General features: G+C 43.0%; 1 protein-coding gene and 1 long non-coding RNA gene across 3 annotated transcripts in view; one reads left to right on the top strand and one right to left on the bottom strand.

Moving 5' to 3' along the window:
* Nucleotides 1-20319, bottom strand: part of GLRA2 (glycine receptor alpha 2) — a 377430-nt gene that overhangs the window by 214553 nt on the left and 142558 nt on the right. The window lies entirely within an intron of this gene.
* Nucleotides 19216-20319, top strand: part of LOC135049849 (uncharacterized) — a 40722-nt gene continuing 39618 nt past the window's right edge. The window contains exon 1 of the long non-coding RNA XR_010241496.1: nucleotides 19216-19291. This is a non-coding gene — a long non-coding RNA (uncharacterized LOC135049849). The remainder of the gene's footprint in view (nucleotides 19292-20319) is intronic.

Raw genomic sequence — 20319 nt, 5'->3', positions numbered from 1 at the left:
CAATAGTGCCAGATACACATATGCCCCAATAGTGCCAGATACACATGTCTCCAATAGTGCCAGATACACATATGCCCCAATAGTGCAGTGCCAGATACACATTTGCCCAATAGTGCCATATACACATATGCACCCAGTAGTGCAGTGCCAAATACACATATGCCCCATATAGAGCAAGATATATATATATATTCCCCCAGTAGTGCAGTGTAAGATACACATTTGCCCCTGAAAGTGCCAGATACACATATGCCCCCCAGTATTGCAATGCCAGATACAGATATGCCCCTGTAGTGCAGTGCCAGATACACATATGCCCCCAATAGTGCCAGATACACAGATGCCCCCCAGTAGTGCAGTGCCAGATACATATATGCCCCCAGCACTGCAAAATGCATACATGCCCCCCGTAGATCCAGTTAAACATATGCCCTCAATAGTGCCAGATACACATATTTCCCCAGTAGTGCAGTGCCAGATACACATATGTACCCATTAGTGCCAAATACACATATACCCCAATAGTCCAGTGCCAGATACATATATGCCCCAATAGTGCCAGATACACATATGCCCCCAATAGTGCCAGATACACGTATGCAGTAGCGGATCTTGCCACGGGCAAGCAAAACTTTTGCCCTGGGCGCCGCCTTCCGGAGGGCGCTGGCACCATCCGGAGGGCGCCGCACCGTGGCAAGATCCGCCACTGCTGCCCGCTGTGTCCCCCGTCCGCCTCCGCTGCCCGCTGTGTCCCCGCCTCCTGTGAAGGGAACTAGACGCGTAGCGTCTAGTTTCCCTTCGTGGAGTGTACCTTTGCTGAGCAGTGCGCGATGACGTCATCGCGCACCGCACAGCAAAAGGTCCTCTCCATGAAGGGAAACTAGACGCTACGCGTCTAGTTTCCCTTCGTGGAGAGGACCTTTTGCTGTGCGGTGCGCGATGACGTCATCGCGCACCGCTCAGCAGTCAAGCGGCGCTAGTAATGTACAGGGGGCGTGACTGACCACGCCCCCTGTATTAGACCACGCCTCATTACCTGCCCGGGGCGCCGAGCGGGCTTGAACCGGCCCTGCACGTATGCCTCCAATAGTGCCAGAAACACATATGCCCCCAATAGTGCAGTACCAGATACACATTTGTCCCAATAGTGCCAGATACACTTATGCCCCCAATAGAGCAAGATAGATATATGCCCACAGTAGTGCAGTGTTGCCAAAAATGCCAGATACACATATGTCCCCCAGTATTGCAATGCCAGATACAGATATGCCCCCATAGTGCAGTACAAGATACACATATGCCCCCAGTAGTGGAGTGCCAGATACACATATGCTCCCAGTAGTGCCAGATACACATATGCCCCCACAGTGCCATATACACATGCCCCCAATAGTGCCAGAGGCATCGGCGGTGAGCAGCATTACTGCATTAGCATTATGAGGCCCATCCATAATGTTCTAGCCATGTCCCTGCTACAAGTGTTTCATCCTTCATATTAAATTCGCTTTTATCAGTGTTAAAAGTTTTTATTCTGAATTTACAGTATGTTTATATGTTATGTTACATATGCCCCCACAGTGCCAGATACACATAAGCCCCCACAGCGCCATATACACATACTGCCCTTACAGAGCCAGATACATATATATGCCCACAGTAATGCTGCTCACTGCCAGGATCTGCTGCCGCTGCTGCTTGCTGTGTGTGAGGGGAGGAGAGCGCTGCGTGCGTCTCTCCTGGTCCTCAGTCCAATCTCTGGTCGTGGCAGGTATCTCAAATCAGGCACTGGTTCATGAGCCAATCAAAGCTTATGGTCCAGTAGCCAATCAGGAGCCGCTGCTGCCAGTCCGAGAGCTTGGATTGGCTAGCGAACTGACGCCTGATTTGAGATACACGCCACCACCGGAGACCGGACTTAGGGACAGGAGAGGCACATGCTGCGCTCTCCTCCCCTCGGACACAGCTGCTGCAAGCTGGTCGGGCTGGCAGAACTACGTACCAGCTGTCAATATCTTAATGGTATGCAGTACCGGCTCATACTGGGCTGGAGCACCTTCAAAAATGTTGTTATGGGGCCCATCCATAATGTTCTAGCCATGTCCCTGCTACAAGTGTTTCATCCTTCATATTAAATTCGGTTTGATCAGTGTTAAAAGTTTTTATCCTGAATTTACAGTATGTTTATATGTTAGAATTCTATGTTCAAATAGAATTTCTATAACATGATTTTGTTTGCAGTCTTTAAACATTTATTTCAATAATCTAGTAAGTTTCTAAGAAGTTTTAAAAATTATTTATTGTTTTAATAAATGATAAATGTATTTGTCACTTAGAAGTGGATACATTTGCTTTCCAAATGTACATAGGAAAATACATAAATAAAAAAAGCACTTTTACATGCATATGTTCAACTATCTGAATACAGTATATGTCCAACCATGAAAAAAAGAAAACAAAAAACAAAAACTTCGCCAGGTATACAGTATGCCAGGCATACAAGTGTGTATACATAGTGATGAGGCTTGACAGTGTTAGTTGTAAATGCTAAGTTACCTCATAGAACACATTAAAATAATGAGAGAAGTGAAACAATATTGTTTGGACAGCTATTAAAAATGCTAAAACTTTCTCTTCAATCTAAAATGTAATCAAATATAAACACAAGTTCAAAATAAAAAATAAAGAAAATTAAAATAAAATACAAACATCTGTTGTTTTCCCTATAAAAATCCAATTGGAATCTTCTTTCCTGCAGTAGTAAAAATGGAAATGTCAATTAAGTAATGTGAATAGACAGTTGTGAATTGATATAATATAGCTACAACGCTAAGTACTATCAGCTGGAGAAGTCAATACTCTAGCAGCAAATAGAAGGAACTAGAGAGTAATTATTGCATTTTGTTGTATGCCCTTTTGCTTCCACAAAAGACGGGCCTTCCAAAAGGCATATTAGTTGATGCATCCATGTGTAACTGTATTGTAATTATGTAAATACCCCCTTACTGTTCTCAGACTATGCTTTCCCAATCATTTTTGCTCCTGTTCTGCCTTTCCATGCTGCCTAAGACTATACACTCTGCTTGGTAGGTACAAGGTTGGATTGGCCCACAGGGGTACAGGGGAAACCACCTCTATGGATCCAGTATTGTGCACACTGCACTTAAATTATGCATGTTACCTTATACTGCACAGGACTACTGTATGGTTTATTTTCTAAAGCGCATTGCTCTTCTTTTTCATCTGGTGCATTATCATGCATGCTTTAGCAGTATTTACTAACTTTATATATATATACACAGTATATATATATATATGTATATAAAGTCTCTTATCGGCCGGCACTCAGACGGTATAGCGCAACAGGCCCCGGTGCCATAGTCCACGAAAACATAGAAATCCAAATGGGAGCAATGAAAGGCACTCGAGAGGACAAAATACTCAGACAGATAAATGGTCCTGTGTCAACGTTTCGGAGCTTACGCCCCTTTATCAAGACATATATATATGGGTGTCGTATGGTATGCCGGCGACCGGGCTCCCGGCAACCAGCATACCGGCGCCGGGAGCCCGACCGCCGGCATACCGACAGTGTGGCGAGCGCAAATGAGCCCCTTGTGGGCTCACTGCGCTCGCCACGCTGTGGGCACGGTGGTGCGCTACACGCGCCATGCTATTTTATTCTCCCTCCAGCAGGGTCGTGGACCCCCACGAGGAAGAAAAAGTGTCAGTACGCTGGCTGTCCGGATTCCGGCGCCAGTATACTGTCCGCCAGGATCCCGACAGTCGGCATACTGAAGACCACCCATATATATATATATATATATATATATATCGATGAAGGGGCCCATCCTATGCACTCTCTAATGGTTAGACAAACCAATGTAGTGGCTGGCCACACCCCCTCTGGAGAATGGCAACACTTCTAAACAAAGGTCCCCACTACTACATTCCCTGGTGGGTCCGTCATGCCCCAGTCAAACACTGGGTAGGTACATCAATTTAGGGTTCCAGAGAAGTCAATAGTTAGTATATGGTATAAAGTAGAGATGTGTGCAAACTACCGTGTTTTGGTTTAGGCTCTGTATTAATTTTGTGTTTTGTTTTTGGTTCTCTTTTGACAAAACCACCCTCATGTTTTTTGGTTTTGGATCTGCATTTGTTTAAAAAAAAAAATGCTATAAACTGATAAAGTCATATATTGTGGGCCTGTTTTTGTTCCTACAGTATTATTAACCTCAATAACATTCATTCTCATCCTCATTAGTGTCAGATAGTACACACATATCCTCCTCATCCTGTTCTACTTCCACATTAGCATCCTCAATTTCTATTATGTCATCATCATCATCATCATCATCATCATCATCACCACCTTTACTTGTGCTGCTTATTTCCACAATGGTGGTAGGAGGCTTCTCTATGAGTACAGAGTGAGAAATGTTAGACTCACACATAGCTGATGTGGACACCCCTACCTCTCCTCAGGGATCTGTGCACAGCCTTAGTGTTCTTTTTTTGGGGCACTGATAATTTGTCAGTTTTTAACGTGACAACTCTCCCTCTTATTTTTAACACTGTGAAATATTTCAATATCAGATGCCCTTTCCTAAACTTTCTGTCCCTTGAAACACCTTTAGTAGATGGTGTAGTACTATAATGACTGATAGCAGTTACAGCACTAGTACTTGGCTCCTGCTCTTCCATCAACTGATTGTTATCCATATTGACTACAGCACTTAAATGTTTAATGGGATGGGTGGCACAGCACCTACTGAGCATTATTGTAACAAAGAGCCACTGCCGGGCCCTGAACACAAACAATTTAATTTTCTTTTTCTTTGTTTTTTTTATATGTTATATTTTTTTTACAAATAACAAAAGCGTCACACTGCAACTCACAGCACTTATATTATTAAAGGAGTGGCTCAGACTTTCCCTGGACACATGCAGGTTGTACAAATAAACAACTTTTGTTCAGTTTTTTCACAAATGACTACTAAAGAACACATAAGCCCACCTGTTAATAATACCCTAAGCAGTGACTGCTCCTACTTTTGTTTGCTAAGGGGGCTGCTGTTACCTCCATGTCCAGAGAGAAAGGAGACAGTCTGCCCCAGGTCCTGACACCTGTGCAATGGATCCGGTATGTGCCAGGACCGGTGCATGCGCAGACGACGTGGTGCAATGGTGCATGCACAAACCACCGGCTTTTGTGGACTGCACAAACTGCAACTGGATTGGGCTACATGAAAGGCAAGGAGTGGCTTCCTATGGGAAGCCAGATCTCTGTTGTAGCAGCCCGGTCTGGCAGTTCCAGAGGGAAGAAACACCTCCCAGTGGGAATTTATGCCAAACACAGTGAAGCCAGAGCAGTCACGGACTGCATCTGGCTTCACTGACACTGAGCCGGATAACGGACTATACCTGGGGGCTGCAGTCCAGCAGCCCATAGGTAAAACAGACTCAGTGGGGTATCTATAGTGGGTGCAGGGTGTGCTGTGCACATAGGCCCCTGGGTCCAGGGGACCTACACCACACACCCTGCACCAATTTCTTCAATAATTACCACTTCAGAGTCCTATGTCGGCAACAGCAGCACTGCACATATCACTGGGAAAATGGCACTTTGGGCCTAATTCAGAACTTATCCCTAAGTTCTGGGCAGTGATTTTTGCAGCCATGCGATCAGATAGTCGCCGCTTACAGGGGGAGTGTATTTTAGATGTGCAAGTCTATGAACGCATGTGTAGCAGAGTTGCACAAACTGATTTTGTGCAGTCTCTGCGCAGCCCAGGACTTACTTAGCCGCTGCGATCACTTCAGCCTATCCGGGACCGGAATTGACGTCAGGCTCCCTCCCTTCCAACGCTTGGACATGCCTGCATTTTTCCAGACACTTCCTGAAAAAGGTCAGTTGCGCCCCACAAACGCCCTCGTCTTGTCAGTCACCTTTCGATCGCCTGTGCGATCGCTTTTTTTGCACCATCCCGTCGCTATGCACCGATCCCCGCTGCTGCGGTCCGTCGCGCCTGCGCATTGCAGTGCATACGCATGCACAGTTCATACCTGATCGCAGTCTGTGAGAAAACGCAGCCTAGCGATCAGGTCTGAATTACCCCCTTGGTCGTTTTCCCAGTATTTAGCACACGTGCTATAAGGAAATCACAAGGCAAATGGCTGCTGAAAATAGCTGGAGTCTACTAGTGCTCAAATAGCCAGAGTCTACTAGTGCTCAGAGTCTACTGTGCTGCAAGATAAAGTGGAGGGGGCCCGGATGGAGACTGCACATGGACCCCCTCCTCTCTTAATATGCCCCTGCACAGACTAACATCATTTTGAAGGCATTGTTTTTGTCGCTATACTTATTTTCTTTTCTTGTTTTTGCTTTACATTTATATTCACATTTTATATCATAATGACACAATCATTTTTTTCACTAATACTTAGTAATATCTTTGTCGTTTTATGTAGAAAAAACATTTATGTAGAAGACAATGAAAAATAATTATGTAAAGCTATGTAGAAGATGTAAGTAAATATATTTACCCAGAACAAGTGTCCCTAGCCAATTAAGATGAGGGTATCCAATTAGACCCTAAACATTTTGGGGCGTGAAAAACGGGGGGTTTTAGCAATTTTTTTTGCATCAATTATGCGTGTGTAGGAAAGGCTTTCAGAGATAATCTGCGCAAAGACAATCAGTAGTGCAGCTGTAGTCTATATCTAATAGTGCTTCCCCTCTGCACTATAGATACAATACAGTGTTAGAAAATTTAGACAATAGACCACAAGCGCTCCACAAATAGAACCAGTTCACCCTCTGTTCACCACAGATAGAGATAGAATAAAAAAAAAGGAGAGTAATACCGTCCTTGTTATGAGGTATCAACTTCACAATTGATTGATGGTATATTCAGAGTATTTCTTTAAGGTGTACCATCTGTAATAAACTGTGTCCCCTTCATATAATCTGAGAGCTGGTTGGTTTTTGCTCATAAAGGGGAACACATTAAAAACATGGATAGTGCAAATTATCGTTTTAAAAACACACAAGTTTTAATGACAATGACACACTTACAAACATAGAAGATAAAAGCGCATATCACAGAATTCCCTCTCAGGCAATAGCAGCAGTTTTGTGGAAAGTCCTCATTTGTCCCAGATGGAGTTTTGGGTTGGCTGTACCGAGCTCCGGAACAAGGAAACAGCCGGATCTCCAGAAAACAGCACTGAGATGGGGTGATGACAAGTGGGAGAGCAGCACGCTTAACGCGTTTCAGACATCATCGTCCTTCGGCAGAGGGAATTCTGTGATATGCGCTTTTATCTTCTATGTTTGTAAGTGTGTGTATTTTTCACTGATGTATTTTGTGAATACACAAAAGCCATTTGGTCCTACAAAATTAATCTTCAAATTTCCATAACAAACACTAGTCCTGGAAGCAACACCTACAATTATCAAGCAGACCATATCATTTTCAGCAAAGAGTTAATGAAAATATACAAAGAGAAAAAAAAACCAGGGGACTCTTAATGTAATGCTGTATTCAAAAGAAGAATATACTTATTTTTTCCAGCCACATTACTCCCTGAAGGTATATTGGTAGAATAGTACCTATAATAACGTGCTTTCTAAATTGCAGTTCTTTGCATTTCAAAACAGCATAATGCTTTGCTTTGTCAACAACATCAATATATCTTGCTTAGCATAAATATTGTAATGTTTCTCTGCCATTACTTGTCATTAAGTAGTACTACAGTGCAGTCTTGTCTGTGTGGCCCATTATTGCAAATATCCTGATTATTTCTGAAGCTATTTGTGATTACTGTACTCCTAAATAGCACCATTAACACATTGCAAATAACAATTGCAACACATATGCTTTCTCTATACTCATCGTCTGTGGCAGTGAAAGCCCTAGCCTTGGTGCTGAAGGGAATTTAAAAAGTTTAATGGGCATATGTATCAGTCATTTTTACTAAATTCATGTGAAATCCTTTTTACATTATGTTAGTATCACCTGAACGTAATAAGGGCCCGATTTATCACCATACACATCTGAGGACGATAAAATCGACCCAATTCGCTATGCAATTATTGATTACGTTGGTTGGATGTATCAAAAAATGCATGCAGGGACAGAGCTTGCGAGAAATCTCTGTCCCTGCAATGCCACTCCACAGCCAAATCAGTTCAACCTATTTGTGTTCTCCTACTCTGTATTATTTTCAGGACTAGTTTTATCTGTTGGAAAAGTCGGCCGTTGTGTTATATTTCCTCATTTTATTATAACTATAGTATGTGATCTATCCTCCATAACCTTGTATATCCTTATCCATTAGGAATTTATCTAGCCCATTCTTAAAGTATTGACCGAGTCTGCCATTACCCTGTAGAAGTCTATAGGCTTATTTCCATATTCTTGGCTGAGAGGGATCCGATCGGATCCCTCCCATTATCCACAGTGGCCGTCGCATCCTTCTGCGGATGTGCAGATGAACTCCTGGGTCGTAAACCAGGAAGTCCAGTGGATGTCGCTGATTGCAAGGACAGGGCTGTCCTATACGATACTCAGGAGTTAAAGTGAGCCGGAATGGGGCGGAACTGCGTTCCGTCAGTTCCACTTGGAGACGGAACGCAGTTCCGCATCCTCCGGCTCACCTAACCCGATGTGTGCCCGGAGCCGCAGGGAGATGCTGAGTGCCCACTGAGATTGTATTACCAGCGGACGCCCGGCTCCCTCTCCATAGCGGAAGCCAGTGGCAGGAGATCACTACTGAGCTCTGGCTTCCGGCTCTGTCAGTGTACACTATAGGAGAGACGTCATGACGTCTCTCTCATAGTGCTGAGGAGCGGACACCAGGAGGATCACAGTGGGCAGACGCAGGAGTGGGGCTTGGTAAGTATGTTTTTGTTTTTTTTTAAACATGTGTGAGTGAGTTTATTAGCGGTGCGTCTACAGGGGGCAGGCTACAGGGGGCTAACCACTGGGGGCAATCTACTGGGAGCAATCTACAAGGGTGCAAGCTACAAGGGGGCAAGCTACTGGGGGCAAACTACAATGGGGCAAGCTACTGGGGGCAAAATACAAGGGGGCAAGATACTGGGACAAACGACAAGGGGGCAAGATACTGGGGCAAACTACAAGGGGGCTAACTACTGGGGACAAACTACAAGGGGGCAAGCTACTGGGGGCAAGCTACTGGGGCAAACTACAAGGGGGCTAACTACTGAGGGCAAACTACAAGGGGGCAAGCTACTGAGGGCATACTACAATGGAGCAAACTACTGGGGTCAAGCTACAGGGGCGCATTACTACTGGGGGCATAACTACAGGGGGGCATTATTACTTGGGGACAAACTACTGGGGGCTAAACTACAGGGGGCTAAACTACAAGGGGGCAAACTACAGGGGGCATTACTACTGGGGGCTAAATGACAAGGGGGCAAACTAGAAGGGGGCAAAACTACTGGGAGCATTACTACTTGGGGCAAACTACATGGGGCTAAACTACAGGGGCTAAACTACTGGGGGCATTACTACTTGGGGGCTAAACTACAGGGGGCTAAACTACAAGGGGGCAAACTACAAGGGAGTTAAACTACTGGGGGCTAAACTACTGGGGGCATTACTACTTGGCTAAAGTACAGGGGGGATAAACTACAAGGGGGAAAACTACAGTGGGGCATTGCTTCTGGGGGGCTAAACTACAAGAGGGCAAACTACAAGGTGGCTAAACTACTTGGGGCAAACTACTGGGGGCAAACTACATGGTGCTAAACAACAGGGGCTAACTACAAGGGGGCAAGATACTGGGGGCAAACTACAAGGGGGCATTACTACTGAGGGCATAACTACAGGGGCTAATCTACTGGGGGCAAACTACAGGGAGGCTAAACTACTGGGGGCATTACTACTTGGGGCAAACTACTGGGGGCAAACTGCATGGGGCTAAACTACAGGGGCTAAACTACTGGGTGCATTACTACTGGGGGGCTAAACTACTGGGGGCATAACTGCAGGGGCTAAACTACAGGGGGCATTACCACTGGGGGCTAAACTACACAGGGCAAACTACATGAGGACTGAACTACAGGGGCTAAACTACTGGGGGCATTACCACTGGGAGGCTAAACTAAAGTGGGTGTAAATGACTGGGGTCATAACTGCAGGGGCATTGCCACTGGGAGCTAAACTACTGGGTGCATAACTACTGGGGCTAAACTGCAGGAGGCTAAATGACTGGGGGCATTACTACAGGCAGCATTACTACTGGGGGCAATACTACACGGGCATTACCATTAAGAGCATTACTAATGGAGGCACTACTAATGAGGGCATTGTAAAGGGGGCATTTCATAAGGGGCATCACTCCTGGGGACATAAAGGGCACTACTACTGGGGGCATTGCATAAGTGACACCACTACTATGGACTCTATATAAGGGGCACTACCAGTACAGTGGACATTGCATAAGGAGCACTACTACTGTGGGCATTGTAAAAGGGGCGCTATTGCTGTGGGCATTGTGTATTATGGGGTGTTACTACTGTGGGCATTATGTGTATTAGGGGTGATACTACTGAGGGCATTATTACTATTGTGTGACACACACCCCTTTCTTTTTGAGACCACGCCCTTATTGCATGGGCATTGGGGGGAGTTCCACCATCTCTCTAGGACCACTTTAAGCACTGGTGATACTAATTGCTTACGTTAGCACATATGCGTTTTTGTATGGATGCAATATGTGGTGGGATGTACAACGCAAGGTTAGTACATCCTGCCCTTGGGAAGATATTAAGTTGATGGAGATAAAGTACCAACCAACCAGCTCCTAATTGTCATTTTTCAAACACAGCCTGTAACAGGGCAGTTAGGAGCGGTTTGGCTGGTACTTTATCTCTGTCCACTTTATCTCTCTTTAGCATGAAAGCCAAAATGTATTAAGCCTTAACAATTGGTAAAGTGGAGACAGATAAAGGGGGAGATTTAAATGTTTGAAAAGTTGGATGGGTGTCTGTTTTTTCCTGTCTATTATGAACCTCCTCCAAAGAGTGATAAATGACCAGCCAACTAGCTCCTAACTGTAATTTTTCAAACATGGCAGTTAGGAAGCTGATTGGCTGGTACTTTATCACTCTTTAACCGTCTCCACTTTATCACTTGTTAAGGTGCAATACATTTGGGCCCAAAAGTGTGCTGATCTTACAAAGGACTCTATATGACAATAGTGCAGGTTTTTTAGCCTGACTATACTGTGATTTCTGCCTGTTTGCAACTGATTGATCTGTAAAAGGACAAGTCATTCTCCCTGCTGTAGAGCAATTCGGAAACTCTGACCAAATAGACAAATGAAGTAAAGTGCAATCAATAATGTTGCCTTTAAATAATATAACATATGTCGTATGGGCACATGAGCAGATATACCATTTCCATTATAGAATGAGCAGTAGTAGTTTATTAAATAAGAATATCAAACTCCTGCTTGATATTAAGAAACACATGTTAGTATATTCCTTGCTAGGCAACCACTAAATGTACAATGTAGTATCCCTCATTCATTGCAGAGACCACTATCACCATACACCATACTACAAATATACTGATGTCATGGCAGCGCATGTACTGTGCCTCTGATTAGCAAATAAAACCATCTTCAGTGCTTGGTTGAAAGCATCTTTGTTTACAATCTGTTTCACACATGGGGGAATTCAATATCAAGCCTAATTGAATTCCCCTCATAACTTCCATACGGAACAGCTCTAATATGGAGATGCTTTATTTATACAGGGTACTAACATGTTATTAACAAGCCTTCCCAGTGGGCTTCTATGCAGTGCCCCATCCCCTTTGTTATGTGTCCCCATACACTACCTTCCCTGCCCCCCAAACATACAGTTTGAAATAAAATAAAAAAACATGGATCTTCTCAAAATTGTACTTAGCGATAAAAAAAAACTTTTATCACCATCCACTTCTGTACAGTACAGTGAATGTGCACTGTGTGAGACTAGGAGAATTACTGTGTGTGTGTGTGTGTGTGTGTGTGTGTGTGTGTGTGTGTGTGTACTGTGTATATATATATATATATATATATATATACTATATGGACAAAAGTATCTAGTCGCCTGACCATTACACCAACAGGGACTCTAATGACATTGTATTCAAATACATATACTTTGATATGGAGTTGGTCCCCCCGTTGCAGCTATAACACCTTCCACTATTCTTGGAAGGTTTTCCACAAGATTTTGGAGTGTTTCTGTGGGAATTTGTGCCCATTCATCCTGTAGAGCATTTATGAGAGCAATGCTCGCAATCTCCGGTCCAGTTCATCCCAAAGGTGTTCGATGGGATGAGGTCAGGGCTCTGTGTGGGCCGGTCAAGTTTTTCCACACCAAACTCATCAAACCATGTCTTTATAGTCCTTCATGTTGGAATAGAAAAGGGCCTTCCCCAAACTGTTGCCACAAAGTTGGAAGCATAGCATTGTCCAAAATGTCTTGGTATGCTGAAGAATTAATATTGCCCTTCAGTGGAGATAAGGGGCCTAGCCCAAACCCAAAAAACAGCTTCATACCATTATCTCTCCTCCACCAAACTTTACAGTTTGCATAATGCAGTCAAGCAGGTAACGTTCTCCGCCAAACCCAGACTCACCCACCTGACTGCCAAACAGAGAAGTGTGATTCATCACTCCACAGAACACGTTTCCACTGCGCCACAGTCCTGTGTAGGTGTGCTTTACACCACTCTATCCGACACTTGGCATTGGACTTGGTTTATTGTGAGGCTTGTATGCAGCTGCTCGTCCATTATGCTCCTGCCGCACAGTTTTTGTGCTTACATTAATGCCAGTGGAAGTTTTGAACTCTTCAGCTATGGAATCAGCAGAGCGTTGGCTACTTTAATGCACCATGTGCATTAGCAGTCGTTGACCCCACTCTGTGATTTTAAAAGAAACTGTAGGGCTAATGTGGGAGTTTGTGCATCTGCATGAGTATTACCCGTCTGTCCCCATTGATTTTACTGCACTTCCACCAACTACATGCTTGTGTGACAGTCCCATTGTACTCCCATAGTATTCCCATAGTACTCCTGTAACACTCCAATAGTACTTCCATAACAGTCCCATAGTACTTCCATAGTACTCCTATTGTCATGAACTGATCATTCACCGCTGCGGGTTCTGGGGTCCGTCTGTTGCCAGCACGGTTGCTCACGGTGCTGTGTGGCCATGTGGGGATGCGGCGTGATCGGCAGCAGAGATGATGCAGTTTCTGGGAGCCGGGAGTGCGGGGACCGAATAGCCAGAGGCGCCTCTGTGTGTCTGCAGTATAGGAGGTGGCCATGCTGGAGACCAAATGCAGCACCTGTGAGAAACTGTGAGCACCTGTGGGTAAGTGTTTGCCAATCCTGTGCTTGTACTGCCTATAAGTAGGCTGGGATTATTTCACACTTGACCAGTGCTTTGTTGTAGTTACTCTGTTCCCTAGCTCTGTGCTCTCCCTGTGGATTTCTGTGTGATTCCAATGGTCCTGATATCGCCTCCACTCCCAGAGGTCTGTCTGCAGCCTTCATTGCAAGTGATCCACCAGCTCCCTGCTGTGCTGTCAGTCAATCGCTCTCCAAGTGGCAACAAGTGGGTTCTTGAAGGCCCATGAGACGTTACCCTGTTCATTCAATGATTGCCGGTTATACTCACACATCTTGTGGAAGTTTCTACTTAATCCTTGTTCTCGTTCTCTCATCACTCAGCTTAACCCATTCTTCACCGTTGTTGTCTGCTACAGCTCTTCACAATGTTTCAAGTATAATCTTCACAGCCTGCAAGTACTCCTTTCAGCATTTGTATCTACATTTTGCATTATTCAAAGACAATAATTCACAGTTCTTCAGTTCAGCCTTTTAAGCTTCAGTGACAAGTCTTTACAGTTATTCATCTATGTCTACAATATCCAGTTAACACTTCTTACAGTTTGGCCCCAATTATTGCTTTATATCGGACAATTCTTCATTAATCTTCAGGCATGTTTTATCTTATTCATATGAACATTTCTTCAATGCATCTTTAATACTGATCCTGCTTATCTTTATGCCATTCGTTGCAATACGTCAGTTTATATATGAGGACTAATGATTGTCATTTAACTCCTTATTGGAATTGTTGCCTATTAATAATATAGGAAACTGAACTATCTTCGTCCTCCCTGTTTTCATCATACTCCAGTACCTACACCTTCGGTTGGTCCAAGGTTTACGGATTCACAAACTTAGTTGGTCCTGACACCTATAGTACTCCTGTTACAATCCTATAGTCTCCCATTACACTCCCATATTACTCCCATAACACTCCCATAGAACTCCCATAAAAATCCCATAGTACAGTTGGGCTCATAAGTTCACATACCCTAGCAGAATTTGTGATTTTCTGGCCATTTGTCAGAGAATATGAATGATAACTCACAAACTTTTCTTTCACTCATGGTTAGTGGTTGGGTGAAGCCATTTATTGTCAAACAACTGTGTTTACTCTTTTTAAATCATAATGATAACAGAAACTACCCAAATGACCCTGATCAAAAGTTTACATACCCTGGAGATTTTGACCTGATAACATGCACACAAGTTGACACAAACAGGTTTGAATGGCTACTAAAGGTAACCATCCTCACCTGTGATCTGTTTGCTTGTAATCAGTGTGTGTGTGTATAAAAGGCCAGTGAGTTTCTTGACTCCTGAAAGACCCTTGCATCTTTCATCCAGTGCTGCACTGACGTGTCTGGATTCTGAGTCATGGGGAAAGCAAAAGAATTGTCAAAGGATCTGTGGGAAAAGGTAATTGAACTGTATAAAACAAAAAAGGGATATAAAAAGATATCCAAGCAATTGAGAATGCCAATCAGCAGTGTTCAAACTCTAATTAAGAAGTGGAAAATGAGGGATTCTTTGGAAACCAAATCACGGTCAGGTAGACCAACAAAAAATTCAGCCACAACTGCCAGGAAAATTGTTCGGGATGCAAAGAAAAATCCACAAATAACTTCAGCTGAAATACAGTACTCTCTGAAAAAAAGTGGTGTGGTTGTTTCAAGATGCACAATAAGGAGGCATTTGAAGAAAAATAGGCTGCATGGTCGAGTCGCCAGAAGAAAACCATTACTACGCAAATGCCACAAAGCATCCCGCTTACAATACTCCAAACAGCACAGAGACAAGCCTCAATACTTCTGGAACAAAACCATTTGGAGTGATGAGACCAAAATTGAACTTTTTGGCCACAACCAAAAACGTTACATTTGGAGAGGAGTCAACAAGGCCTATGATGAAAGGTACACCATTCCCACTGTGAAACACGGAGGTGGATCGCTGATGTTTTAGGGATGTGTGAGCTACAAAGGCACTGGAAACTTGGTCAAAGTTGATGGCAAGATGAATGCAGCATGTTATCAGAAAATACTGGAGGAAAATTTGCACTTATCAGCCCGGAAGCTGCGCATGGGACGTACTTGGACGTTCCAACATGACAATGATCCGAAACACAAGGCCAAGTCGACCTGTCATTGGCTACAGCAGAATAAAGTGAAGGTTCTGGAGTGACCATCTCAGTCTCCTGACCTCAATATCATTGAGCCACTCTGGGGAAATGTGGTAGTAGGGGTTTGTGGGGACTGCGCTTACACCTAGTAATTATAGGGAGCAGCTGCTATGGAGAGATATAAGGTTACCACAAACCTTAAAAATGTACTGTAGTTGAAAATATGTTACTCCCAGCGCTTACTCAATATAAAACAAAAGGCTATTTGATATTTTAAAAATAATTTATTTTCTTAAAAATGCAGTTATTATGTAAAAAGACATATATGATTTTTGATATTTTATATACCGGTATAAATATAGCAGGCAATATATTTTGTGCAATTAAGCAGTGATTAAGAATTCTGAGTAGGGTGAAATATAGTTAGAATAGGATGAAGAATAGTAATGAAAAGAAAAAAAAATGAAAATGATAAAAATAAGAATGACGATAATGATTGAATGAACAATATTTCGGGTAGATACGCTGAAGGTGCGTTTTACTCTACCCACCAATCGTCTATTATAGTACAAAACAGTCCCAATGTTTGGGTGGTAGCAGGATTTTATTATGAGTCTCTGTATTCCTCTGGTGTTTGTTTGTTTGTTAGGAACAGTAGTTATTGTGTCCCAAAATGTTGCACAGCCTGACAACACAGGTGAAACACGTAGATCGGCTACGGACTTTGGACAAAGACACAGACTGCACTGTCCTTCCGCAGCACAGCTCTATCAGTCTGCCGGCAGACATCCCCGCACCCCGGACCAGCGCCCGCTCAAGCCTTCAAGCAGCGGCATCCAGCCGGGATCGAAGGGGTCTTACTGCGGATATGCACATCCAGCAACGGAGGATCCGTAAGTAACCAAAAAAAAAAAAAAAAAATCCCTTTTGAACTGACATTGTGTGACTAAAAGTATCCAGACAAGATACAACTGTTGCAACATTTTGGGACACAATAACTACTGTTCCTAACAAACAAACAAACACCAGAGGAATACAGAGACTCATAATAAAATCCTGCTACCACCCAAACATTGGGACTGTTTTGTACTATAATAGACGATTGGTGGGTAGAGTAAAACGCACCTTCAGCGTATCTACCCGAAATATTGTTCATTCAATCATTATCGTCATTCTTATTTTTATCATTTTTCTTTTTTTTTTCTTTTCATTACTATTCTTCATCCTATTCTAACTATATTTCACCCTACTCAGAATTCTTAATCACTGCTTAATTGCACAAAATATTTTGCCTGCTATATTTATACCGGTATATAAAATATCAAAAATCATATATGTCTTTTTACATAATAACTGCATTTTTAAGAAAATAAATTATTTTTAAAATATCAAATAGCCTTTTGTTTTATATTGAGTAAGCGCTGGGAGTAACATATTTTCAACTCTGGGGAAATCTCAAACGTGCAGTTCATGCAAGACAGCCCAAGAATTTACAGGAACTGGAGGCTTTTTGCCAAGAAGAATGGTCAGCTTTACCATCTGAGAAAATAAAGAGCCTCATCCACAACTACCACAAAAGACTTCAAGCTGTCATTGATGTTAAAGGGGGCAATACACGATATTAAGAACTGGGGTATGTAAACTTTTGATCAGGGTAATTTGGGTAGTTTCTGCTGTCATTATGATTTAAAAAGACTAAACACAGTTGTTTGACAATAAATGGCCTCACCCAACCACTAACCATGAGTGAAAGAAAAGTTTGTGAGTTATCATTCATATTCTCTGACAAATGGCCAGAAAATCACAAATTCTGCTAGGGTATGTAAACTTATGAGCACAACTATACTTCCATAGTACTCCCATACACAGAGATCAGTCTGCCTCGGAATCAGCCCACCTGTGTCTGGTACTTTATTACTCTTTATCCATCTCAACTTTATCTCTTGTTAAGGCTTAATACATTTGGGCCTATGAGTGGTAAGATGAGCTCATAAGTGCCAACATTACTTGGGGGTTGATGTAGATGATTAGCCATGGAAATAATTTTATCACTTTTTGTGTCTCATTTTAGGGGCCACATCTACCAATGGATATTGGATAACAAAAATGCAAAGGCAGTGGTTCCAAAACTTTCTTGAATCATGGCTCCCTAGATTATCAGCATTTGTTTCACGGCACCCCTAGGATAAAAGTGTTTTATTGATAAATGTGGAAAAAAATATTAAATTAAGTAAACTGTGCCTACCTGTCATCCTTAGGATCAGTTATGTGGTGGTGTACAATTGCGCTTCTGATTGTCCATATGATTTATGATTGGCAGTCCCAAGCACTGGTTTTGCTCATCATTTTGACCATAAATAATTTGATTTGGTCCTGAACCACCAACCTGAGTCATCCCTGCAAGAGCCTCAAGACACCCCAAGTTTGGGAACCCCTGGCATAATATATACTTGCTGCCTACACACAATGAAGGTAGCTGGCCACTATCGAACTGCAGTTGCATAATTGTTGCAATATTCTCACATAAAACTTACAGTATATTTAAATCAAGAAAATACCATTATCAGAGAGAAAACAAAACACAATGTCTTTTTTGCCATTAAGGAATAAGTTAAAAGTATTCACTGTGAGAAACAAACCTGCCTTGTGCCCTTAACGCTACATTCCCAGACACTTCAGGAAATTAGACACATATCTCTTTATATTTCCAAGTAAAATGATTAAGGAACATGCAATACAAGATCTTGATACAATATTAAAAACCTTCCCTGTATGACTGAATTGATGGATTAGGCATACAAGTGATGAGATTTGTTTGGAGATTTCTCTGATTGGCCCATTACCAATCTAATAAAACCAGTTTCCATGACAACTGACTTTGGCTGAGAAAAAATACCTAAAAAAAGATGCATCAGGTATCGTCTTATATATGCGCTCTGTGCTTATTCTTTCCACCTGTACGACTCATATCCTGAAGTCATCCCTACTGCAAGTAAGATGAGCTTTTGATATATACATTTTTCTCATGCCCCTGGGTCATTATCTGTCTAGTGTGTTCTATGATATCAGACAGCAGTATTTAAATATAGAAAGAGAATGAATTGCTTGGTGGCAGAAGACACTGTTTGATGATACAAATCAACCTGAACCCTACTCACAGACAGGAAACCACAGGGCTAGTGCCTACTCATGTTACAGGTAATTTTGTGGGCTGAATTCATATGATCAATTCACTAGGAGAGCGTGAGGTACTAACAAATCAAAGACACTATTCTGTGTGCATAACCTCGTATATAACAAAGATATGCAATCTCAGTTTTTGTGCAACGTGTATTCAGGCCCGGCGACAGGGGGGGTCAAAGGGGACACCTGTAACGGGCCCCGACGTTGTGAGGGACCCCAAGGTACTGAGGGGCAGTATGCATGGTTGCAGCAGAGCGGCACCTAGTAATAGATTTTAAATGAAAGGATCGCGCTGGACGCCCACCTGCTTGGAAGGGAACTGGAGTCTGTGGCACAGGTAGGCATAAAATACATAGTTAACAACTCGGATCCCCTTCTGGTAACCCCCTGGTAATCTGTCCTGTCCGGATCCCCGTACTGCGTATATGACATCACGAGCCGCATGACAATGCACCCGCCCACTTGCCTGCTCTGCAATGTTCTACAGTGTCTTCCTAAGAGCAGCAGGAGGAACAGCTGCAGCATTGAACCTGCACAGGATAGCGGCATTACCAGTGTGTTAGTAAGTCAAATGACAGCGTAGAAGTTTCATTCTCTTAAGAGAATTGTGAATAAGCAACACTGAATATGCAATGCATGCAATATGAATATGGAATATTGAATATGCAGATATATATAAAAATATGCACAGCAAGTTCAGTAGGTTCCTCCTGTACACTTAATACAGCATCCTGCGTGTCTGGGGGAAGGGGATGTTTGAGGGAGGAGGGGGGCCCAGAGATATCAGTGTACTGGGCCCCAAGATTTCTGTTGCCGGCCCTGCGTGTATTCCTCACACCCAAGTCAAATTACCCTACTTTGTGTGTCATTCAGAAGATGGACACACACACATTGATATCATCAATATCAGTAAACAAATTGAATTATCTGGTTGGCAGTCTACTGCTGTGAGAGGGGCCGAAACACTGCAGGCTGACAGCAACCACAATTGCGTTGTGAGCATGGGAATCAATATGGATGTTTGTCCATACGTGGAGTTGTACACATCTACAGTATGTGACTGCACTGCACCTATCCATTTACTTGGTTTCATAGTCGTTATTATTATCAGTGCGCATTTACACCAGTTATTGGTGCAAGAAATCTGTCTGAAAACAGACAAATCTCTGTGTACGCACAACTCCACATAGCCCACAATTCCATTAGCGTGTCCTTGCTAAACCTAGCCTACAGATGGATGCCCTGTGACCACCCATTTATGCCCATTCAGTATCAATTCCAAAGTGTGAACAACAATAGATCCACATGTAACCTGTATTATATGGTATTCAGATGAAAGATCAACAGTGTATATGTTGACAGTCAATAGGTCAACACCATACGGTCAACATGCATTAGGTCGACAGGTATATAAGGTCAACATTGAAATTGTTAACACAAAAATGGTTGACGTCTGTGCTTTTATGTTCTTTTAACATTTATAGAGTTAAGGTTAGGGATTAGGTTTATGGCTAGGATTAGGGTCAGGCACTAGGTGGAGAGTTTGGTTTAGGCTATGGGAGGGGGTGGTTAAGTATAGGCACCAAAGGT

Source organism: Pseudophryne corroboree, chromosome 2 (assembly GCF_028390025.1).
Source record: "Pseudophryne corroboree isolate aPseCor3 chromosome 2, aPseCor3.hap2, whole genome shotgun sequence".
NCBI lineage: Eukaryota > Metazoa > Chordata > Amphibia > Anura > Myobatrachidae > Pseudophryne > Pseudophryne corroboree.
This window is presented reverse-complemented; position numbering and strand designations above follow the sequence as displayed.